The sequence below is a fragment of the Globicephala melas genome, chromosome 10 (assembly GCF_963455315.2).
Source record: "Globicephala melas chromosome 10, mGloMel1.2, whole genome shotgun sequence".
Taxonomy (NCBI): Eukaryota; Metazoa; Chordata; class Mammalia; order Artiodactyla; family Delphinidae; genus Globicephala; species Globicephala melas.
In genome coordinates this window covers 38,900,228-38,926,777 of record NC_083323.1, presented here as the reverse complement: position 1 = coordinate 38,926,777, position 26,550 = coordinate 38,900,228, and the positions used below count along the sequence as shown (strand labels likewise).

The window sequence follows — 26,550 nt, the reverse complement described above, 5'->3', positions numbered from 1 at the left end:
TGCTTTACAATGGTGTGTTAGTTTTTGCTGTATAACAAAGTGAATCAGCTATACATATACATATGTCCCCATATCTCCTCCCTCTTGCGTCTCCCTCCCACCCTCCCTATCCCACCCCTCTAGGTGGTCACAAAGCACCGAGCTGATCTCCCTGTGCTATGCGGCTGCTTCCCACTAGCTATCTATTTTACATTTGGTGGTGTATATATGTCCATGCCACACTGTCACTTCGTCCCAGCTTACCCTTCCCCCTCCCCATGTCCTCAAGTCCATTATCCTTGCTCAAAAGCAAAGTCAAATGAAGGACTTGTCATTTCCACAGCGGAACACAATTGTTTTTATTTTCTTCTCTGTGTGATTAAATCAGTTATATCCTTGATCTTCTAGTAACTAATTAAAGTGTGAGGAATTTTCTTGATATGGCACAGGGTCAAAAATAGACTATAGTTGTCATTGTTCATGGCTATGGAATTAGATCCAACATTACTGGTTATTCAGTGCTTTCTCTAATAAAAATATTGCAAACTTCAAAAGGTCACCCTCATGCAGCATGGTGATTTTATATTATAAAGTGTAACAGCTAAAATATGCTGAAGCTAAGGTTCCACCTACTGAACCACTAATTTGTCAACCAAATTCTCCTGGTGCCTAAATTTACTTCTCTTTATAAATATATTGCCTGGGGAACCTGCACGACTTCTTTCATGTCACTAAGACCCCATTTAAAAACTTGCTGCTTTCATTGCCTAATGGCATTAACAGAGCAAGTTTAAAGCAATAAGCAGTTTCTTTCAAAAATGTAGAGTATTTACTGTGCCTAAGATGCAAAATATATGCATACACCTATGTAAGTATCTATACACATCCACCTTTTCCCGGGTCTGTCCTGTAAAAAGGCCTAGAAACAAAGACTGACCTAGTAGCCATGACCATCCCAGAACCAGAAATGGTGTGAAAATACAATTTCTCACTAGAAGAACCTGGAGCTCATTGGAGAAATGGTAGATTCCAGATGTGGCAAAGGAAGGTATACAAGACAAGCCTAGAACATCTCATCATACCAGAAAGCAAGGAAACTATCAAAGACTAAGGGAGTCATGTCAACAGGCTTAAGAGTCACCTTGAAGAGGCTTCCACTGGCCAAAGATGTGATCATTTGAACATCAGTTATGATAATAAATGCAATGTATTTAAACCTAAAACAAAAGAGTATTTAATGTGCAGAGAAATTTTTAGGCACGAGAACAGTTTACCCCCAGAATTCTACTTAGTATCTTGAAGTCTGACTTCAGACGCCTTTGACCTTTCCGCTTCCTTTGGTTCGATAGCCAACTATCATCATCTAGTTCTCTGCATCCTCTCTCCCACACTTCTTTCCAAACTCCTATGCCAACCACCTCCTCATCACCTCTATCCAGTGCTCTCCTGGTCTTCCTCCCCATTCACCTTAACACCCTTCATCAGAGTTCCAGAAGCAACTCTACCATGAAGCCAGTAACTTCAGGGTCCCTTATTTGTTCTGTCTTCTCCCGAAGTCCTAGAAAGGAGTCCCCATGGTCACAGATAGATATTTCACCCACAATTTGTTAATCACAGTTTGTGCCTCTTGACACTCTCACGCCTCTTCCATCATCCATCTCTCTTGTTGTTCAGCAGCATCAGAGATGCTACAGGCATTTTTGAGGTTTAGCTATGGGAAGTTGGGTCTAGCAGGACATTATTTATGTGGCTTGCAGTCATAACCATGTGTAGTTGGGTAACTGCTAGGTATCCCAGTGAAGGAAGGGCTCCTGGCATGACTCCTACTACCCATTGGGCTAACTCAACACTGTGACATGGAAGGGGCAAGGCCAGAGGTCATATCTAATTCAGTCTTCGTAACTCTATAAAAGAGAAAAAAATATTCTTTTTTCAAATGCCAAACTACATTTGCTGAAAATAGCTAGTTAACTGGAACCAAAGTGGGCTATTTTGCCAGGGTTTACAATTATAGTAGCTTCACAACCCACCTAACCCAGTTCCACCCCTAAATTTGAAGTATCTGGAATGATTTGGTTGAACAGTTAAATATTAAATTAAGGATATTTAGCCTTGAAATATCCTTAAAGAGTCCTAATCATATGGGCTTCCTGCTGCCTGTAAAATTAAGTCATAATCACTCAGGTCTACATAATATAGATACTTCCAGACTACACCCCACCATATTTCTATATTTGAACCAAGTTGACCAGCACACTGGTCCCCAGAACAGGCGATGGGATTTGCTGCCTCCACTGTTTGCTTAAGTTGTTTCCTTCACCTGGAATCTCTTCCATCCACCAAGGAAGGTCTAGCTAAACCCTATCCATTCTTCAGGCCCAGCTGAAGTCTTATTTCCTCCATCCATTGAACAACTATGTATTGTGTCCCTACTTTATGTTAGGCATTGTTCTGAAACCAGGTTTACATCAGTGGACAAAACAGCCAAAGGACCCTGCCCTCATACAGATTACATTGTAATGTGGGGAAACAGACAGGAAGCCAATAAATAAGAAAAGCACGTTGTACACCAAGAGGTGATAAGTGCTATGAAGAAAGCAAAGCAGGGAAGTAGAATAAGGAATGTTGGGGAGAAGCTTTAAATGGGGTGGTTGGAGAAAGACCCGTGAGTAGGTAACCTTTTGGCAACAACCTGGAAGAGGTGAAGAAGTGAGCCATAGGGGTGCCTGGGACAGACAGCATTATACGTGGAGGGATTCCATGAAGCCTTTTTTTTTTTTTTTTTTTCCATTTGATTCCAAATCCCATATTGTTTTTTTTGTTTTTTTTTTAACATCTTTATTGGGGTATAATTACTTTACAATGGTGTGTTAGTTTCTGCTTTATAACAAAGTGAATCAGTTATACATATACATGTGTTCCCATATCTCTTCCCTCTTGCGTCTCCCTCCCTCCCACCCTCCCTATCCCACCCCTCCAGGCTGTCACAAAGCACCGAGCCAATATCCCTGTGCCATGCGGCTGCTCATGAAGCCTTTTTTGATCCATCCTAAAAGAACAAATTTTTTCCTTTTTTAAATGCCAGGAGTTTGTTTACACCCTTCAAACATCACGCTTCTCTCACTAGACTGTGCTCTATATTTATATATCCCACCATTCCCACACTGACTTGTAGCACTGAGCTGAGCTGCTGAATGAATAATCAATTATTTACAAAGGAGCTATGGCCTGAAAAAACAAGTCTTGCATTTCAAATTTGTTTAACCTACTTACCATTAAAATGACTTTAAGCACTTGGATGGTCTGTCTCAAAGTAAGTTGACCTATGTCCAAGGAGACCAAAATTATATAATGAGGTCCTTCCAGGTAATTTGAATGCCAAACTACATTTGCTGGAAATGGCTAGTAAATTGGAACCCAAATGGGGTTTTTGCCAGTGTTGAAATCCCAGTCTCCCACTGTTAGCAATTTGACATTGGACAAGTTATCTAGCTTTCTAAGCCGCAGTTGCATTATCTGTAAAGTGGAAATAATTAGAGAATCTTATTTATAAGGTTATTGTGAGAAATAAATGAAAGCACACTAAAGTGCTTACTGACTATTACTGTCATTATTTCTATTAGTAACCTTATCAAATCTTGGGCTAAATATGCAAAATGTGAAAGCAACCAATGGATAGTTTAACCAATTCCCTGATTTAGTGGGAAAAAAGTTTGATGGGATTGGCTGGTCAATTCAGACAAAGAGATATCAGTAGACTCCTGTATTCTAAGTCCCAATATCAAATTAAGACAATATATGGGATTAAACAAAAAATATTGAAGAAATAGGAACATTTTTAAAAATAATTTCTTACTACTCAACACAGTTTCTTTCTTTCCTACTGTATGAATTCGAAAAGCATGGCCCCAAGATTTTGCCTCTATCATATACCCAATATAACAAGCCATGCAAATCCCAACTCTTACTTTACAGTGACAAACTTGATTGGACCATTCACATATCTACAGTAGACACTTGAGCTTTGTTGCTTCCTGTTCTAGCGCTCAAGTATTTGAGCACCAGCGAGGGTTTCCGAATCTAGCTATTTGTATTGAAATCTTGAGTCCTGCAGGCTGCAAGGCTGTTCGTCAGGTGCACGTATGTGCAGTGGGAAATGAGCAGCTTTTGTGCCCTGTACTTGGAAAAAACTCAAGCCTTCGGCCTAGTAACCACAACTTAATATACATCTGCACTTTTGGAGTAAATCTCCCTTCAAATAAATGTTTTCGTAAAAATTGAGGTAGAGTATGAAGAGTGCCTTAGTCCATTCAGGCTGCTATAACAGAACACCATAACATGGGTGTCTCATAAACAGAAATATCTCACAGTTCTGGAGGCTGAGACATCCAGGATTAAGGTGCCAATAGGTTCTGTGTCTGATGAGAACCTCCTTCCTGGTTCACAGATGCATGTTTTCTCTGTGTCCTCACGTGGCAGAAGGAGCAAGGGAGCTCTTTGGGGTCTCTTTTATAAGGTCACTAATCTCTTTCATGAGGGCTCGACCCTCAAGAGCTAATCACCTCCCAAAGGTCCCACCTCCATATACCATCGCATTGAGGACCCTGTTTCAACGTATGATTTTTAAGGGGACATTAACATTCAGTCTATAGAAAAGAGGTCTAAGAAATTGAAAGCATCAGAGAAGTTGAGAATTCCTAAAGGTGTGAGGTTCTATATATGTCTTGCATTTTTTAGCTGTATAATTTTTATATTTGAATTTCTACTCGTGTAGAGGCACAAGTCAGAAATAACTAGATACCCTGCTCCTAATTTCTTGTCCCTGGATATGTTACAGTTAATCTTCTCAGGGTTTTTTTTTTTGGTCACCCCAGAAATTTGAGACTTCTGAGTACAGCTTTAAAGAGGAATGTCAAGACTCTAAATTCAGTTTGGGCTTTATATATCACAAGTTAAAAAAAATTCTGAAAGTTTTCCAACGAGTACATAACTGTTCCAAGAAGGAAAGACAAAACTTCTGAACCAACAAAATGGAAGTGATAGTAAGCTTTTAAGTTTCTGTATTAGGGAGAAGTTCTAATTTTCAACTTTAATCTGAAAATTGTTTTCAAGTGTTAAGAAGTCATTAGCACATAGTTATAAAACACTCTACTAATTTAGAAAACCTTTTCTAACTTGGTTTTCTCACGTGGTCCTCAAGATAGACCTGTAAGGTAGTTTCTGAAGGTGATATTCTCAGAAAATTGAAGCTTAGAGACACTAGACAATGTACGTAAATCATCTTGCTCCATGTCTGTCACATCCGTGGCATTCAATACTGGTCATTGCTTTTGTCATTATTGACATTCAAAGTCACCTAATGTGTAGATTGTAGAGCTGGGACTGAAGTCCAGGCCCTACAATTCCCCAACATAGAACATCTCAAAGACTGTTCCATTTCCCTCTTCTGCTGAAGCTAGGACAGAATTCTTTTGAAATTTTTCTAAATGTTTGTACTGCTAGGAACCATGGCAAGTAAATCAAGGTAAAAATCTGCAGCCCTGCCCCCTTGATACGGTTTGTGTTCACCTGTATTGTGAAGAGAACATCAAAAGTATGCCAATCATTGGCAGCAAGAGAATGCTGGGAAAACATAGGAAGGACTGAAATGATATGCCCCTAATTCCAGCAGTCTGCTGAAGGTCAAGGACCTGGAGAGGTAACTACAAGGTAGGATCAGGTCAGAGACATCCTGAGGGCTGGTTGGAGAGAGCGTGGTGGAAACTGTTCTCTCTTTTTTGATTTACTTTATTTATTTATTGAAGTATAGTTGATTTACAATGTTGTGTTCATTTCTGCTGTACAGGAAAGTGATTCCATTGTACATATATATATATATATATACACATTCTTTTTTGTATTCTTTTCCATATGGTTTATCTCAGGACATTGAATATAGTTCCCTGTGCTGTACAGTAGGACCTTATTGTTTATCCATTCTATATGTAATAGTCTGCTAACCCCGAACTCCCAACTCTGTCCCTCCCTCCACCCACCCTCCCCCTTGGCAACCACAAGTCTGTTCTCTATGTCTGTGAGTCTGTTTCTGTTCTATAGATAGGTCCATTTGTACCATATTTTAGATTCCACATATAAGTGATATCATATGGTATTTGTCTTTCTGTCTTAGTTCACTCAGTATGACAATCTCTAGGTCCATCCATGTTGCTGCAAACGGCATTATTTCACTCTTTTGTATGGCTGAGTAGTATTCCATCCCATATGTGCACCACACCTTCTTCATCCATTCATCTGTCGGTGGACATTTAGGTTTTTCCACGTCTTGCCTATTGTGAATAGAAACTGTTCTCTCTTACCATCTTTTCTCCCTTTCACTTTCCACACCAAGTCCCACCTCCAGTCTTCTTCCTGGCCGTCCCCAGATCTGTCTCATCACTATGGAATTTATACTGTGAAAAGCAAAGAGCAGGAGTAGAGAGGTCCCCCAAAGCATCTAAGTTCCAAAGAACAGGGCGATGGATTTCACAAACGGCACCAACTACTTGAGGGAGATGATGGCAGAGGAAGAAAGGAGGCACACGGTGGTAAAGAAGTCACCACTGCTTTACAGCAAACTGCCAGTGTGTGGACAAGCCCCTGACACCCAACCCAGTATGATTCACCATATGCTTCCCCAGCCCTGCCGGCCCCGCCCGCCCCCCACACACACGCACTGCTTTCCTTTCCTCAAGATGTAATTTTTTTTAATTTGTCACGGGTTTGTCTTGTCATTTCTACTGTCCTAGAAATAGAATTTGGAAAATAGAGCCAATTTAAATTTTGGAAGTTATCTAGGAAAGGGCAACTCACCCAACCCTGGGGAATCACTAGATTCCACACATAGAAACTATGAATGAGCACAGGCCTATCGTTCTTTCAAGCACTAGTCAGCAAGATGTGATATTCTACCTACGTCAGAATCATCCCAGGTACACGTTAAAATTTAAGATTTCACGGACCACCTCAGACCAAACTATAACTGAATACCTATGGGTGGGAACCTGGAAATTGCATTTTAAACATTCCCCCATGTTACGCTTATGCATCTTAATAGGAAACTATACTTTATAGGGAATGTATAGAGTTAGAGGAAGCTAGGGTGGAAATCATATTGCAATATATGTGTTTGAAATCAACACATTGAACACCTTAAACTTACAATGTTTGTCAATTTATGTCACAATTCTTTTTTAAAAAAAAGAAAAAGAAAACTCTGTTTTAGAGGCTTAAATTCTACATCATAATTTTTTAGCTGAGGTCCGGGTCAGCCCAACTCCAAGTTATAATTTTTATCAGTGATATAGAATACATCCTTTGCTTCGTCCACTGGAATTTCCTTAAGAAGTCCTTTTTTTTTTTTTTTTTTTAAATCAGCTCAGTATCCTCTTCCCTGAAAAATACCTTGCCCACATATCTAAATTACTGTCTTTTCTTCTTCGGTTTTTTCCAACCAGAAACAAAAGCAATAGGCAGTTCCTTTATACATTCATGATCACCACTCTTGACTGTCCTTCCATTGGTGTTGAAAGCATGACAAAGAAAACCACTCCAAATTCAACTGATTTGGACTAAAAGACACTAGTCTGGGAGCTGGGCCAACAAATCAAGTGGCAAAAACTTATCTGAGCCAATTAGATAGGGATATGCAAATTAATTGGCCATGATATCAGGGTCAAGCAATAACATGCAAATAAACTGGTATCTTATTGAGCTAACGAGATAGGAATATGCATAATAAGTTGGCCATGATGTCAGATGGCTTCATCCTAATTTTAGGCTTGAATGTTATAATACAAAATTCTGTGACACTTCAAAAGGCTTAATTACAATATTGATAAAATAGTCTGAATCCCTAAGATGTGAACAAGTTGATCTGAAAAAGAAATGACAAATCCTTAAACTGGATCATCCTGCAATGTGAGATCCAGCCACAATTACCACAGAACAGAGAGAGATGCTACACCTGAAGGACTAAGTGGTTTGGATGAAATGAGAAGAGGAGATGTGGGATGTGGGCTAGATTTGATATCAGAAAAAAATGAATGATTGGCTGAAACACATTAGTTCAGAACAGCACAAAAACTCCTAAATAAGTCCTTTAGCCGGCAGGCACATATAAATCATACAACAAACATTTGAATACCCACTCAGCGCCAGGCACTATGCCAGTCCTTGGCTAAACAAGTAAAAATAACAGCAGACACTCACGTAGCACGATGTGAGCCAGACATCCTCCTAAATGCTTTACATATGCTAAGTGATTTAACCCACACTTACAACCCTATGAGGTAGATACTATTTTTAATAGAGAGGTAAGTAACTTTCCCAAGGTCACAGAATCAGTATTTGGCAGATTTAGGATGTCAAGCCAAGCAGTCTTCCAACTCCATGAATAAAACTCGACTCCTCAGGCATTATCCTTCCTCACCAGGCTCAATCTGGATGACAGATGGCTCACTACCTGTTATAGTTTGAGAGATGGCCAAAAATTCTACCTGATTCCAAAATTCCTTCATGCCCAAACTAAAATTACATCATGGAAGCCACTAATATAAATTCACTGGTTGATTGTTCAATTAGGTTTTGGTTACTTAGATGGCAAAGACAGGATCAATGAGTTCATAAGATCAGACATCAAATACTAATAGATTTCCAGTCGGAAAGGACCACGTCAGTTTCAGTGTACAGACTGGTATGTTATTTTAGTGACTGATTCTTCATGCACAAAAGAGGACAAAATACAGAACAGTGTCGTTTCAGCTGTATCAGTGGTAGAGACGCAGGGATGTTGCTAGAACAATATGGAAGAAAGCCCAAGTCTAAAGGATTTGAGTGCCTATTAGGCGGCAGAGGAAGACTAAAGAAAAATTTTACCTACTACTCAATATCAAGGGCTGATTCTGGATGACAGTATGTATGATATGATTGGGATGCGGGGGAGATATGATTTAATAGTACAAAAGCTTACTGCCCCTATAAAGCGCTATGGGACTGTGTGGGCCGATATTACATATTTAAATAATAAGACTGAAGAAACTTGAATTGCAACAGACAACTACCAGGAAAATAGAGCTCATCTGGACAATGTTAATGAAATCCACATATGGAGAAGTGGAAATAGTTCCAAAGAAATCTGAATTTTTACTAGTCACCTTGAAACTCCAATTCTGAAGGTGACATCCATGTTTCCAGCCACTGAAATTCCAAGCTCAGTGAATAAATCCAAAAGAAAAAGAAAAAAAACAAACCTTGCTAGGCTGAGTAATCCAAAGTGTGATAGATGAGCTTCAGTGTAGTCAAGCTTAGAAGTAATATATTGAAAGGAAAAAAAAAAAGTTAGAGTATAAAATAATAGGGTCTATTATAAGCCAAGAAAAGTCACACAGAGCCATCCATTGAAGACATTTATCAAGTGTGCCACTACAACCAAAGAGGCTTGGTGCTGTCGTGGAGGATTTTATAAACACAACAGGGAAAAAATGCCCTGCCTTTGTCCCAGACTGGAGCTCATTCACGTGTGGAGAGCCTGTGGTTACAGTCCGACCTTAGGAAAGAGAGTGGGGTTAAAGGCCCAGCTGCCAGAGAGGCGGCTAGAACAGGGATGAAGAGGCTGTGTGTGAGAACAGGCTAAGAAGATTGCGACTTTGTAGTCTGGAAAAGGAAAGCTGAGCAGAGATATGATTAGAGTCTGAAAATCATGAAAGGTAGAGCCAGAGTAAGACCAACCTGTTTTCACATCCCACAATGCTAAAATTAGGAAGTGACTTTGATGCTTGAAAGAGAATAGATAAAAGGGAGGGCCATTGAGAATCATCCCAAAGGCACCTTTCTGCTCAAATTCTTCATCAAATTTTCTCTGCTACTTTACAGTTCAGTAGTAAAACTTGTTCTAGGAGATGGAGTGGGTTAAGATCAATGTATGGGTCTGTTTTGAGTTATAGGCTTGAAAGGGGACATCTCTAAACCTTTATTGTATGTTGTCTTGTAGGACCCCATGTGCCTTTCCATGAGTAACCATCAGAAACAGACCCCACAGCTGCAAAGTTCACTAGCTCTTCAACCCAGAATGGCTATATTTGCATCCTTGAGTTTCCATTCTATCCTCTGCTCTCCATTCAGTATGTAAGAAAGGAATAGCGAAGGCCAGATTTAATAGGTAATTGCACTGGCAGGATTAAAGCCCCCAAATACTTGTTTTTAAAACTGTATTTGGTGGGCTTTAAGAGATTTTATTATCTATATTATATGTATTTGATAATGTTTTAAAATAAAACTATTAAAAATATATCACATTTGTGTCAACATTATAAATTAACTATACTTAAACTTTCAGAAGTTAAAAAAGTATTGCAAATATCTTTGCCATTTTTCACTTCCTTTTGTGACACTGCCAGTTTCCCATTCAGCCTGGAACAGTTAGGTAACAAAAAGGGGAAATACTATTGAGTCTGAAACACCACAACAATGCTCAGAGAAATAGAAACATCAAAAACAATCTTTTTTAAAAAAAATTACATACTTTATTATAGTCACCTCCACTTTCAAAAGGATATATTGTTTGTATTTGGTCCCTTAATCCCTTATTCCTGATTTGTTATAAATTTAATCATTCTTTTTCCTTCCTTTTTATAGCCTTGCCACTTGCTTGTACCAAGAGCTACCTTGAGAGCAGAGATGGTGTCTACATATGTTTGCCTTCTCAGAGGCCCTGGAACTTATGTGAGGGGAACATACTTCAGCTTCCCTGCCTAAACAACCAGTTACAGATTTTAAGATTCTGCCAATCTAACTGGTTATTTTGCTTTCACCTTCCAACTGATCTGACTTAATTTCTTCCATTTAATGAAATCCTTTTGGCATCATAGAGTAGTAATAGTATAATAGAAACAGCAGCTAAGAAATAAGATCAGAAACATAACATGTAGTTATTGAAATTGATTTCAGCTGTCATTTTCAGATTTCTTTTTTCCTTTATTCCCTCACTTCCTTAATAGTTTAAAAAAAAAAAGTGAAACAGATCATCTCCAGGAAATAAAGGAAAAGAGTAACCCAGAAATGCACACGTTACTACAGTTATTCCTCAATGAGGGTCATAAAGACATTTTTCAGTGAAGAAGTAAAGACAAAAACGGTTCCCTAGTCACATCTTTAGCCCAGCATGAACAGATAAGGCAATGACTCAGCATCTTACTTGTTCATTGCTTTATAGACTAACTCCTTATAAAAGTCAAGAGAACATAGCAGCTGGTTGCCTTTTTCAATTCCTAATGGCCTAACTTTTGCTACATATCATTCTCAGGGCTCCCAGGAAAACTAGGAGGCTTTCTATAACTTTTTTCTTCTACAAAAAAAAAAAAAAAAAAAAAAAAGGTTTTAAGTGTTTACTTAGGAAATTAACTTTGTAACTTGAAAATATGAGATAAGCACATTATTTGATCTCCTTGGGAAAGCTCAAACTGCTTTTGCTCAAAACTAAAGCAACATGGTGACTGACTTAACTTCTAGACTTCAAACTACTGATTTCAGCTAATAATATGACAGTGTGGTTAACTGTCCCATGTGAACCAAAAAGAGGTGAATGCATTTACTGATAGCACACTTGCAGAGCTCATACGCGTACATATGGAACTGTGACATGTCGCAGTTATCTACAGTTGTTACAGCTGCCTTTTGTTCATAGTATTATGGACTTTCATATCCTAACTAAGGAAACAAATGCTTTCACACATAGCACTGTTAAACTATTTCCCTCCATTTTTAGTTTTCAAATTATAGAGAAGCTCAATAAAATTAAAATAACCTATAACCCCACCACTGATTTCAAATGGAGGGTAAAACATTAAGCCCCAAAACTACTCCCTCTAATCCCTTTCCATTCAGAGATAATTCAGTGTCTGAAGGAAACAATTTGAAACTTCACATCAAGATTTTTTTGATTTATATAAATTATATGTGCATATATAATATATGCATTTTATAAAAATGAGATCATAAAACATATTACGCTAATATTTTTTCACCTAGCAATATATAATAGAGATCCTTCTAGGACAGTATGTATAGACGTGCCATTATTTCTACTAGTTGTATGACATCTCTTTGTTTGGGTGCACCATAGTATATTTAGTAATTCCCTTATAAATATAACTGTGAGGGCTTCCCTGGTGGCGCAGTGGTTGGGAGTCCGCCTGCCGATGCAGGGGACACGGGTTCGTGCCCTGGTCCGGGAGGATCCCACATGCCACGGAGCGGCTAGGCCCATGAGCCATGGCCGCTGAGCCTGCGTGTCCGGAGCCTGTGCTCCGCAACGGGAGAGGCCACGGCGGTGAGAGGCCCGCGTACCAAAAAAAAATAATAATAAAAGACAACCTTTACTGATTGCAAAGAATACAAAAAAAAAAAAAAAAAATCAGGTCATTAGCGTGTAGATTTTCAGATTTTCATCAGCTATATTTGCAGGCGTTTGAATCCTTTAACTCACTCAGTCCAGCAGCATTGTTTTGATAGCAGGTTGGAGATATCTGTGACAGTCATTATAGTCAAAGTAAAAATATATACTTTTGCAAAGTCAAAACCAATATTTTTAAGGCAATTTCTCAAGTTCTAGATTTTACAAAACTACTTAAACACGTGAAAACTACTTATACTGAAAGTTGCCAATTCTAGGTGTAGAAAATACTCCTGAGTTTTATAGTATCTTCTTTACATGCAGTGAAAACATTATAAATGAAAGCAGCCTAAAGAGCTGTATTATATTATAGGGAAGCTTCCGTTTACTGTAATTAGATACCTATTTTAATCTTAACTGGAAGGCGTGCTCATGTTTTATATAAGAATTTCACTGAAAAATTTTTAAGAAGAGTTTTGTGGCAGAGATTTTAAAAGAGGCAGTGAATGCTTATGAATTATGTAAGTCTGAACTTTCATTTTAATAACTCCATTAAAATATAAAAACCTTAAAAGCCTCCCAATAGGAATTTAACTTTATAGAAAGGCTTTATATGTGCCCTGACCTTGCCAAAAGACATGCCTTAGGCATGATTTAACAGTTATTACAGGGCAAAGCCTAATAATAAAGACCCATCTGAAAAAACCAGCATTTGTCCTTGCCTCCTTGGCCTCCAGTGGAGTTGCAACTCAGCCGTAAACAGACCCTCTCCTGAGAGACAGCAGGATGCAGTGGGAAAGGAACAGTAGCCAGCATTGGAAAACCTGGATCTGAAGCCTTTTAACCTTTCTGATCCTGTCTGCTTGTTTATACAGTTGGGGTATTAATAACAGCAAGGTTGTCACGTAAGCAAATGAAGTAATGTCAGGTGGAAACTCTGAGTTGACAGCACCATGTTAAGTGTTGGTTATTTTTAAGCCGAAGACAGTTCTTGGTTGACTATTTTTCTCACCATATCCTGGTTCCTAGAAAATACAGTCCTATATGCCTCATACTGTGTATGTTTAAAGAATGCACCCCCATTATTTGCATGGCAGTCACCTGCCTGGACTCACCTACTCTAGGAGAACATCCCAAGGCTAACAAATCCTGCTCCCCTCATCCATTCATTCTTGGCCACAAGACCTTGTATATTTTATAAGAAATAAGACCAGTAGTGTATTTCTCAAGGATATATTTCTACCATTTTCAACTTTAAGTTATATGAATTTTCTAAGATACCAGAGTTCTCTCCCAAGTGGTTCTTTATGATCACAGGCCCAAGATTGGGCTAATAAATAGGAATAAAGAATAGAACCTCTCTCATCCTAATTACCAAGTTCATGCCTGGAAGCTGGATAAACTCTCTCTAAAATGAAAACACCGTAAGATGGAACCTGGTGTTGCTTGTTAATTTGACTAGAAGGGGCAGGGCCTGGTCCCAGAGCAGCTCTGGGGGAAGATATGTGAAAAATTGTTGTGCCCCAGAGCAGAGATGAACCCTCTGTGTCACTTTGATTTGTTATTCAACTAATTGCTAATTTTGCCTACATCAGTAATGTTGAACTGTGTGTCTCTCTCAAACTAGCCAGCCTGACCCCAGTTTAAACCAATTGCTTAGGAAGCATTTTCTGTGAAGCTAAGAACTTGAAGACTATCTGTATTCCAGGGATAAATGTCAGAGCTTCACAGGATGCTAAGGCAGATATAAACACGAGATTAGGAGGTATATTCCAGCTTGATCCTCACGTTTAAAAAACTCTTCAAACCTATTGCGATCAAGGCTGCTTTTATTTTTTAAAATCAAGATATATCTTTAGTATTCCTGGAGTAATATTCCCAAGAGAAGTATTACGTAAGTTTAGCCCAAAGCTAAAGATGCTATCCTCAAACCAAATTAGATATACAGATTTTCATGTGTAAATAGATACATCTTTTAAATTAACATACCCACATAATTATAGCATATAGATTTTGATTCTTATAACTGCCACTTGAAATTTTTTTTAATGTAAACTATTCTAGCCATCTTTAATGCTGTAAGAGGACCTAGTTTTTAAAGCTACTAGAACTTAACATTTGCTTGCAAGCAAGATACAGGAATGGGATTTTTTTTTCATCTTGGGTGGGTTGATGAGCACAACGATTTTTATTTCTCTTTGACTGCTGCTGGTGTGGATGGGTCTTGCCATTGCCTCCCTAGCTTTTCCATTTGATCTGATATGTAAAAACAGCAGTGAAACCTTACCAACTGAAATTATTCATTTCAAAGATGAGACTCTGGCAACAGAGCTTCTATACACTTAGAAGTCTGGAATATTGCATTCGTTTCTGGAAACACACTTAAGAGGAGAGACATTAACTCTCTGAAGCAAATCCAGAGGGAAATCAGGGTCATGCAGAGGGTAGATCCAGTCTCACTGGAAGAACTGTTCAAGGAACTGGAGATGCTAAAGCTACAAAAGAACAGACTTAGAGAGGACATGATGGTAACTGCCTGCAAATACGTGGGGAAAGAATTGAACTTACTCTTCACTCTAAAGAGCTGAACTGCAGATCCATACTTGGTTCTTTCAATTTCAGTACCTAAGCAAAGGCTAGAGGCGAGCTTAGCAGAAACACTGGTTAAAAATTGTGCTCTACTCACCACTGTAGGTTAGGGGGTCAGCCTGTTAAGTGCCTCCAATCTCCTAAGACTGTCTCATTTTAGGTGAGAACTGAAGCTCTAAATGATCATGCTCAGCCTAAAGCTAGTGTTAGCACATGGAAGAGTATATCTATTAAAGACAGATTTACCCCACCAAGTAGGGATAAAAATTGAGGATGAAAGACTATTGCTGAGAATGATGACAACAACGACAATACTATAAGTCTTGTTTCATCTTAATCCCATGAAGTCAAGATTATCCCCATATGCAAATGAGGAAACGAAGGCTTGGAAAAATTCAGAGACTTGCTCAAGGTCACAGAGTGAATGAATGGCAGGTCCCAGGTCCTCGCTCCAGCTGGGTCTGTTACCTAAGCCTGTCTGATTACCCACTACATTCCACTGTCTAGACGATGCACACTGTAATTTCAATTGGCCATAATCCCCAAACCGTAGAAACCTCAACCGTAGAAGATAATAAATGCTTTTGAGCTGCAAAATGATAGCTGACTCACAATTAATACCCTCTATAGATTACCGTGACAAAGTAACGATATCCAACCGTGCCTGCAAATGCCAACACATGCAAATGCCTGCGACTTCATAGATAAACAGCAAATGCCCTAATGAGTAAAAAATAACTGCTCTTTATTTTTTTCTGTGTGCTTATTTCTGCTGGAAAATAATGTCCAGAACGAATTTATGTTCTTTCCAACAACTAAAAAGAAAAGAGAGAGGGAAGGGGGCGAGGGGCGAGGAGATTAGTGTTTACAAGTTTACATAATACAAAAAAAGAGCAGCCATGAAATAGTGAGCTGTGGCTTCCCAGTGGGAAGATAATCACATGCAACCAGTGAGTTCCTGGGCAATTTTAATTTCCTTTAATCATTTCCAAAGTCGTGCCTCGAGAGGTGGAAGCTAAAAAGCTTCCTAACATCTTGCCTTTCTTTTTTCCTCCTCCTTTTTTCAGGTTGGCACAAAGTAGCAAGAAAAACAAAACAAACGAACCTGGGTAGAAGCAATTTAAGTATTTGCTTCCCCGGGAAAATTCCTCCGTTATTTTAGTCCCATCATCATTCATCTCTACCTTTGTACTGCCCATGTATTTCACTGGATCACAGGCTTGTCTTTCTTTGATCGTGTCCTATAAATGCCTTTCCTCGTTCATGAGACTGAGTTCTTTAATCGTCAGCGTTGCCAGGCACCCTATTTATTCCTTTTTCTGTGTTTCCACGGCACACCGGAGTTATCCCTTCCCGTGACTTATCACATGCTGTAGGTGTCTGTGGCTCTTTCTGAGTTCCTTTTGCCAGAGACCTGACTTAATTCATTTTTGCACGGCCATCATCTAGCACTGCCTAAAGTAGGGCCCCATAAGGGTTGAAATAAAATGAAAATACAAATATTTCATTTTATCCCCCCATGTTGGGCTTAAAGTATGAACTGAATTGAAATGAATCCAATCAAAAGTTAAGTTGCACTGAATTGAATACATTATGTCACAATAAAATTATCCAGATTGCACTTACACATATAGACAAATTGATTAGCACAGCCCAACTATGATGTTGTGATTCTAATGACTGATACTCCTAGCATTACCTATTATGTTACCATAGAAAGGGCAATACCTTTAGGCATAATATTATAGTTATTTCCTTCAACTGAGGCCATAATGGCAGACACAGTCTAAATCACTGTGTATTTAAAGAGTGGCTAGGAAATGTAGAACAAACCTCTGGAAAGTTGACAGTATGTCTGAAAAAGCAAATGATGTATAAAGTAACATGAACTAACATTACACTATTGATTATACAGGAGGATTCCTCAAAACAAGTAGATTTTAAATTTCCTTTTCCAGGCTAAGTCAACTTCTTGGTCCAAGCTATGCTGTCATCCCAGAGGGAGAGGAAGTCCCATCACCATCAGGTCATCCCCTCGCTCCTCTCTTCTCACTGACTGGTTTTTAAAGCCAGAGATAATCAGCAAGTCAATCACCATCTGGGTTAAGCCCCTACATTGGGTACTCGAGATTCAGTCAATAAGATGGACATAATCTGTCCTGCCCTGGAGCCTACAGTCTCAAAAAAGACCAAGCAAAGTATAAAAATAATTTAAAACCCTATGTATTAGGAAAAAAAATCAGCAGGATATGAAATTAAAGGAGGTTTCCCTCACCCGATGGATATGGACTCTGATTTAGGAGTTACAGGCAATTCTTCTCAAAAATTCTCTCTTTTCAAAAGAGTTATTTACAAGCCAGATAAACGTTTTGTGAAAATCAAAGTGAGGACAGGGCTGAGGGGGGAGCTATCCCTTCTTTACAATCAATGTTTAAGCAGCATACAGTTGTCTGATGATGAAATAAGTGAACATCAATTTGAAGATCTCTGATCAGTAAAACTTTTGGAGCACCTTCTTCCTTGCATGTTTATAAATCTTGTACATTTAATGTTGTAGTAATATAAAATGGACATCATAAACTTCTTTAAAAGTAAAAAAAAGTAAAGCCTATAGCAAAAGTAAAATATACATTTTACATTTATGAATGACGAAAATGTTCTTCTCCCTTCCAGTGTTATTAATATATTGTGTTAGTAAACATGCGTCATTGAAAATATAGTTTTAAGCCTGTGACATAGCAATTCACAAGTTTATTTCACTTAGTTCTAAAAAGAAGTGTCATTAAAAAAAAATACCTCACAAAGGCACAATATTGACTGTAAATTGAGATTCACAGTAAATATAAATCAGTAGATCACACTGACTTAAGTTTTTGATGTTTTTAAAAAGATTTTCAGTCACTTCTCTAACCTGAAATAGATCATTTTTACTTCTAATCATGTCTGACACTGAGCTCACTCGAGAAACAGTCAGTTCTGTCACATTCTTATTTTTCACTCGTGTGAAATACATTTGCATTATCAGGTTTTTAAGCCACCGTTGTTTTTCAGGAATCACTTTAAGCAACATGCTCATTTCGTGAGGATGTTTGGTTAAAACTAAATATAATCCAGAAATACATATCACTTAGTTCACGTAAACTGCAGTACATAGCAAAACACAAAAAGCAAACAAGTGAGGGTCCCTCGGGCAGTGGTGCTGTCGCGGCCCCTCAGCAACCCTTGAACACCGCCTGTGAATGATGCCCAGACAGGGACGCCACATTGTTCTGTACCTCAGACCGTGGCAACTCTCTAATCTGGTCTTATTTTTAGAAGAAAAAATAAAGCAGAAATTCTAATATTTTCTTCCCCATGGAGAATATTTAACTCCACACTGAAGACCACAGAAGACTCAAGGCTTCTAGTTAATACCCCAGAAATCTGCCAATCATACTACATTTTCTTTTCCTTTCTTTTCTCTTACCACAGCCAGAAAGATATTGCATCATGTTGCTTCAATTTTCCTTCCTTAAAAAAAAAAATCAATTATTTATTAACCCAGAAGCACAATGCATTGTAACTTATCAACTGGCGAATGAGGTAAGTGTTTTAGGCTTTGCAGGCCACCTGGTTTCTTGGAAGTATTCAACTTTACCCCTGTAACACGAAAACACCCATAGACGATATGAAGAATAGATGTGATGGTGTGCTAATAAAACTTTATATAGGGACACTGACATTTGAATTTCATATAATTTCACATCTCGTGGAATATTATTCTTCTTTCCATTTTTTTTTCCAACTTTTAAAAATGGAAAAACCTCTTTAGTTCATGCCCACAAAAAAATATGCAGCAGGCAGGTTTGGTCCATAGGCAATAATTTGAGGAGCCCCAAGGCCAGAGGAAGGGGAGGTAACCCCTACTGGGGTGTCATGGAGGCTTCCCGGAGGAGGAACTGTGGGAGGGGTTATGCAGCTCAGGGGGACAGGCCCAAAGCACAGTGTGAGCAAAGGCATGTCTGTGTGAAACTAATGGGCAAGTGCATATGAAATTGCTGCAGCAGAGAAGAGTGAGAAATGAAGTGGACAGAGAGGCAGGGCAGCATCGAGGGAATCGAATTTTATGCTCTGGGGGTGTTAGGGTGACACTGAGGGGTCTAAGCAGGGAGTTTGTGTTGGAATGATCAGCAGTGGGGAAATTCTAGAATGTCAATTCTAGCTCTGGCTGTGCAGTCAGTCTGACTTGGGCTAGGACCCCCATTCTGCCACTGACCACGCATACAACTTCAAACTAGCTTCTTATCCCTCTAACTCTGAATCCCTTCATCCGAAAACAAAAGATGCTCTCTAGGTCCATCCATGTTGCTGCAAATGGCATCATTTCATTCTTTTTATGGCTGAGTAATATTCCATTGTACTATATATGTACCACGTCTTTATCCATTCATCTGTAGATGGACATTTAGGTTGCTTCCATGTCTTGGCTACTGTAAATAGTGCTGCTGTGAACACTAGGGTGCATATATCATTTCAGATTAGAGTTCTATCAGATATATGCCCAGGAGTGGGATTGCTGGATCATATGGCAACTATCTTTAGTTTAAGGAACCTCCATACTGTTCTCCATAGTGGCTGCACCAATTTACATTCCCACCAACAGTGCAAGAGGGTTCCCTTTTCTCTGCACCCTCTCCAGCATTTATTATTTGTAGACTTTTTAATGATGGCCATTCTGAGCTGTATGGTTACCAAACGGGAAAGGCAGGAGGAGGGATAAATTAGGGGTTTAGGATTAGCAGATACAAGCTACTATATATAAAATAAACAACAAGGTCCTACTATAGAGCACAGGGGGCTATATTCAGTATCTTGTAATAAACTATAATGGAAAAGAAGAAAGAAAACTAAAGATAATCCCTCCCCTAGCATTTGCTATTCTCTGTTATTTGCTTCTCTTGCTGCACATGCTTTCACAACTGATAATGTGAGTCACTAACTGGTTGTTGGACTGATGCCCCCTCTAGCTTGCAGAAACATGTCATTACCAGTGTACACCAAGTGCCTAGCATTGTGTCTCACAGCAGGTACACAAAAGCAGTTAAGGAATAAATGAATGAAATATAAATGAAACAAGCCAATATTCTCCCACCTTGTCATTCTATCATTGTCCATACATGCTTCTTGTTTTGCAAGGATAAATATGTTGTAACATTTATTTAAAACTTGGGACAAAGGCACTGAGAGAAAAATGATTAATCATCCTCTATACAACTATCTTATGCATAATAAGTTTGTTTTTCTGAGAGAGTTCTAATTACATTACATTTTGGTACATGGCTTTCCCCCCGCCCTCTTCCACTGAGATGCCTTTCCTTCAAGAAATTTTCTTAATTTAAATAGGCAATTTTCTAGTTTATATTGCACTAAACTTGAAGTAGTATCTTTCCAAAGCACAATGCATCGGGCTAACTTTTTAACTTAAACTCAGAAATAAGGTGACAAGTGGCCCATTTCATGAATGATCCAAATGATGTATCCTTCCTCCTATAAAATGCCAAAAGTCCTTCATATTTCACTACCTGATACCATAACACATTATAAATTGTATACATATGATTTATCTAATCACCAGATTTCTAGGACTCTTGCTCCAGAGCAAACCAGAAAGCAACAAAAATCCATGTTGATGTTTTGCTCAAATTGTTTCTTATTGTTCAAGTTCATTCATCCAATGAATGTCTTCTGAGCACCTACTATGTGCCATGCACTGTTAAATCTTTCCTTTTAGGGATATTCATGGAACATGTTTGACATTTTTACTTTCTAAAGAGCTGAATTCTTCACCACTTTATTTTTCCTATTATGTGTATGGGTAATGATGGCCTAATTAGAAAAAGTCTAACAGTTTCTAGGGATAGGATAAAATATAAAAAACTCATAGGACTGTTTAAGCCATACAGATTTTAAGAAGCATGATCTTCAGTTTCTGTCATCCTTCTATTTTCCAAGTAATCATAACTGCATCTTGAAATCTAACCTCATTTACATAGGATGGTGTTACTTTTTTTTTCAAGAGCAAATGCCTTTATTAGATTAAATATATTTAATGTTCTGTCATATACTTCTGCAACCAAAAGGTGTACGTCACACATATAGTGGAAAATACATTTCAAAAATTCAAGAGCCTGTCATAAAGTGTTCACTCAAGATAAATTTTACTCCATAATCATACAAAATGAATCAATTAACCTTGAGTTTTAATATCTCAGTGTGACTTTAACAAAAATACTATTACACATATTTAGAATTGGTACACAAGGTATATAATTGCATGTGAAGCACTGTCTTTGCTTATATTTTAGCCAACAATAAAATGTAGTGTTTTTTTATATGACAGCGTTACTTTTGAAAATTCACGTTGGCCCTATCGCCATTATTATATAAACAACTTAGTTCCCTTTCTCCCTTTTAGTTCCACAGTCCTTTAAGACTGATTATAAATTGAGGATATCCAGGATGCTAAAACGATATACAATTTACACAACATACCAAATCTGTTATTTAGAAAAACCCTGTCATTTTCTCAAGAGAGCTTATAATTACATTCCAACACCTATTTCGTCATCACTCCAGTCTTGACTAAAATTAAGCAGAAAATAGTGTATGTGAGAAAACAGTTTAATTCTATTTCTGAAAATGAGTTCTTTCCAAGAAAATTCTGTTCAAATGTGATGAGCTCCCCAGGATTTTATAAATTTGCAGTTACTAACTTGTTAACCCAAATAAGTGGGGAGAGATATATTCATTCAGTGCCATAAATATATACTCTATGAATATATGTATATTATGTATATGTATTCTATGATATATATATTTAGTCTGGATTTTATCCAAAATCCTAAGGATGACTTAACATTGTGGTGAAATATATACTATATAGACAAGACTTAAACACTTGACTATTCAACGGAAATAGCTGTTGAATCAATTGAGTAAATGTAGTTTAGTGTTTGTTGCCCCTTCTTCTTCCCGAATAGTTTTACTTGCTCATTGATTCAAAACGTATAGCACACCTGTGTCCTAGTCAGTTCTGGAGGCTAAGGATATAGCAGTGAATAAAACAGTCAACCCTCCTTCATGAGACTGATATTCTAGAGGGCAAGAAAAACACTAAGCAAGATAAATGAGTAAACTACAAAGTGTGTTAGATAATAAGTTTTTAGGAGAAAAATGGAGATGGAAATGTTTAAGTAGTCAGATTCTGAATATATTTTGAAAGGATCTGAAGTCAAAACAAAAAGGAGTGTATGTTGAAAACAGGGCTTGGGTCAAAATGTTTATTTTCAAAATAGGGGTGCGAATTGGAGATCTGTTACCTTCTATATCCTTCCATGGAAATTTCCTCCTGAGAAAAGAAATGCATTTAATTCTAGTGTTCTTGTCATGTTTCTGATGATTTACATTCTCATTTTCAGTTCTGAGATTATGGTTTAGTAAATGGTCCTCAGACCCAATAAACTTATCAGCAGATAATTTTTTTTAGCAAGTTAATCAAAATGCAGGCAAGACAACAGGATATGCTTGAAATAACAAATCACTTGATTAGTTAATTAGGTTAGCAAGACTGCCACGAAATGACACCCTGTCATTTTTTAAAACCTCAGTTGAAAATATTCTGGGTAATGACATGTACATTTTCAAGGAATAAAGAAAATTGGCCCTTTTGAAGGTTACTAAAAGGTGCCAGCTGTGTACCTTTCCAGGGATTCCTCAGAGAACTCTGAAAATACATAAGGGATTGGTTAATTATCTTAAAATCTCAAAGAGCAGTCTAAGCTACACAATAACATAGTAAAGCCACATAAAGCCTCCTGATGTTTTATGGAAAGTCCTAGTTAGCCCAAGCTTTTGGATTGGTTGAAATTTTTATTTCCAAGCTCAGTATCAAACCCCTGGATAGCTGTGATTTTAAATAAACCTCTCTGTTGTGTCTTTTGCCTCTTAATATAGTAGTCATAGATATGTTTGCATACTGAGTCATCATCTAGTGGAACTCTATCTTTGAAAAACATGTTTACTAAGAGAATACTAAAATTACCCAAAGGAAATATAATAATTTTTAAAAATAGCTATATTATTGAAGGTTTACTATCTTCCACTTGCTGTGCTTAATACTTTATATGTAGTATGGCATCTTATCACAACATACCTGAGACATGTACTATTTACCCTGAAAAGATGGCCTGTGGAAGATAAAATACCTTGCCAGGTTCACACCAGAGAGTGAAATGACTGAACCAGTAATCCAAACCCCGCCTTCTAACTCTACTTGGATGTTTCCTGACTTACAAATCTAAAACCCCTTTCTAGAAACAATATGACCTCTTTGGAAAACTTCTTTTCCAGTTGACCTATTTTACTTTAATTTTCATAGCAGATGGAATCTTTTAAACTAAGATTTTGACTCTAATCTTGGCTTTTCTTGTAACAATCCTTCAACTCCCCTGAAAATGGAGGATGTAACAGCACCTGTCATTTGGAGCTTTTGAGACAATAGTAACAGCAGGAACTAATTAGCATACTCTGGAAGTCAGATATGGAGTTCAGAGAGACTCTTTGGAAAGATACAATTTGAAATGTGTTCCCCCACCCCACCCCGATCCCGACCATGTTTATTCACATGGCCCCCTTATTCAATCAGCCAATCAGTAAACATCTGTCACTCCTTCTCTCTGCATCCAGTGTCAAAAGAGTACTTTCCTGAAAGTGAAGAGGGCTTATTTAGCAGAACTATAAGCAGCCTCCCTTGCAATTTGCAAAGTGGAACTTTGCCAAAGCTTTCCCTCTCAATCCTATTATCTCCTAGAAACACCTACTTGTGCCTTTTTGAAAGACACCCAAATGTGAAACCCCAAATTTCCTGGACCTGCTTGAGCAATCCCATATTTAGGGTCCCCATGTTAGAGGAGTGTAGTATGTGTCCCAGAATGCTAAATCCACAAAAGAGGATTAGCAGCCGTGTGTAATACCATGTGGTCTGACTGAATAAGGTAGCAGGACTCGTACTCTGAGCTTACTGTGTGCTGGGCATATGCTCAACACTTGACAATCTTTCCCCCATGATTCCTATGACAATTCTGAGAAATATATACTATCATTATCAACATTTTGCAGTCGAGATAACTATGGCTTAGAGACTTAAGTCAGCTAAAGCTCATGCCCTTAGCTACTGCAGGATTTAAGTTTTTATTTCTTTAAAAATGGAAGATCAATGGCCTGTATTATACAATACCGTTATTCTGAATTCCCTGATTTCTACTTTAAAACACAACAGTGTCAATTTTTTTTTTTTTAAAGGATTATAGGTGCTTTTATTTTGCTCTCCCCAGAAGGAACTTATCCTTCCTTCAAAGGTAAAACTGTATACGTCATCTTTACAGTTGAGAAGTAGTTGAGACTGTCTCAAGTTGTCATCAGATCAGATATTCCTTATCAGAGCCCCTTGAAGATAGAAGGACCGGCATGGTTATAAAGCGCAGCACAACAAAAGCCAAAGACCAGGTAACAGCACCGCATTGAAATGCAGCAGCATCTGTGTTTTCACTCCCCATCTTAACACACAGCATAGCAGGGGGTTCGAAGGATTTGAATTCTGAATTTGTTACAATAACATCTGCCAAGAACAAGTCCTGAATGTACTATTTGTCCCCATGGAGAAAAATGAGGAGCTTATCATGCAGGTCTTTGTCAAGATAATAACAACACCTGTTGTCAGGCTAAAGATTTAGATACTCCTGGATGAAATGCCAGGTCTGCTGTGTGCGGTCGAGGGAGCGTGGTTGAGCCACAAATTGCTTGGAAGCAAGCTGATTTTAAGTTGCCATGGAAAGAAGATGCAGACAATGAGAAGCCTTTACATGAATATTTTCTATGTCTTGTTATGATAGGAATGTCCAGCTGAGGGGCACTTTTTTGGTACTACCAGTGACATGAACAGATAAAATAATAAACACTAATTACAGTGTATTATAATGATTTCTGGGCTTCACCTCAGAAAGGCATAGATCTAGCTAGGTAATTACTTCTCTGACAGATAGGTTTTTCCATGAGATTTGAGGATGATGAGTCTAGTTTATTGACTGCTGATGAGACCACAGGGGAGGAAGGTCATGAGGCATGCTTATTAAGAACATTTTAGTCAACATGTTTTTCAATCAAGTTGTCAAGGTACCCAATTCTGGTTAAAGAAATGCTTCCCTATGGAAATGACACAGTGATTCTCAGCCATGGGTGTCTGTTACTTCAGGGAAAGGACTAAACAGTAAGAAACTGTTCTCAGGGTGAAGTGCAAGTTGTTTCCTGAAAAGGATGCCTTTGACTATCGTGCTCTGTTTCTTCCTAGTGTGAAAGAGAGAGCCAGATTGTTTATTACACTTACATTCCCCGAGAGATTATTTTCCCCCTACCAATTTGGATTGAAGTTCCTACACAGTTCTGGATAATGTTTAGAAGGTACTGACCTCAGGGGATTTTCAAAAGTACACAAATCCATGTGCTTTTGTTTCTTTCCACATCCTCTTGAGAATCTCCTCCCTTTCCCCACACCCTAACTGATTTTACCTGGAAAAGGGTGGTGGTAATTCTCCTTGTTATTTACCTATAGAGAGCAAAGAATCTATAGAAGGAAAAAACAGAAAATTAGAGAATTCAGAGAAGAAAAGGAAGTAAAAGAAATAAAGCTTTATAAAAAATTTGAATAGTACAGATGGGCTGCCCTTCTGGAAATGATCTGTCTTATTAAAATGATATGGTTCTAACACTTTTTAGCCCTGTTACGAGTATAAGGATTCAGAGAAAAAAATGGTTTAACACTATGGCAAATGATTGCTACTTCCAGCACTGAGCAGAGATTCCTGGGTTGTGATGAAGTATAAATGTCACAGTGCAGTCCCCTCTTTCACTTACTAAAGAAATTCAGATATTGTAGAAATGCAAGCACATCTGGACTGCTTGTAAAATATGATTTTTCTCCCCAGTAGACTGTGTGCTGTTTGGTACTATTGATCACCTGGTATCTTGTCTTCTATGAATGGTCTAAGGGAAATTTAGCCACACCTAAACAGAGCTCTTGCAATGTTTATTTCTAGAATAGAGGTCCTAATGTGCTTTGCAGAACAGACACAAATTTCCATTTCTTCCCTAACTATACTTCATCCTATTCAATATGGCACAAGAGCAAACTAAATTCATATGGTACAGATGGCTATTCAAGATACCAGGTTGGGGCTTCCCTGGTGGCGCAGTGGTTGAGAGTCTGCCTGTCGATGCAGGGGACACGGGTTCGTGCCTTGGTCCGGAAAGATCCCACATGCCACGGAGCAGCTGGGCCCGTGAGCCATGGCCACGGAGCCTGCGCGTCCAGAGCCTGTGCTCCGCAACAGGAGAGGCCACAACAGTGAAAGGCCTGCATACTGCGCAAAAAAAAAAAAAGATACCAGGTTTTTTTTTTTTAATTCAAAAAGTGTTTTTCCTAAAACAAAAAATTCTTTGCGCTTCTCTAACTACCCTTTATG

General features: G+C 38.3%; 1 protein-coding gene across 3 annotated transcripts in view; it reads left to right on the top strand.

The window, feature by feature from the left end:
* Positions 1-26,550, top strand: part of SYT1 (synaptotagmin 1) — a 533,780-nt gene that overhangs the window by 450,329 nt on the left and 56,901 nt on the right. The window lies entirely within an intron of this gene.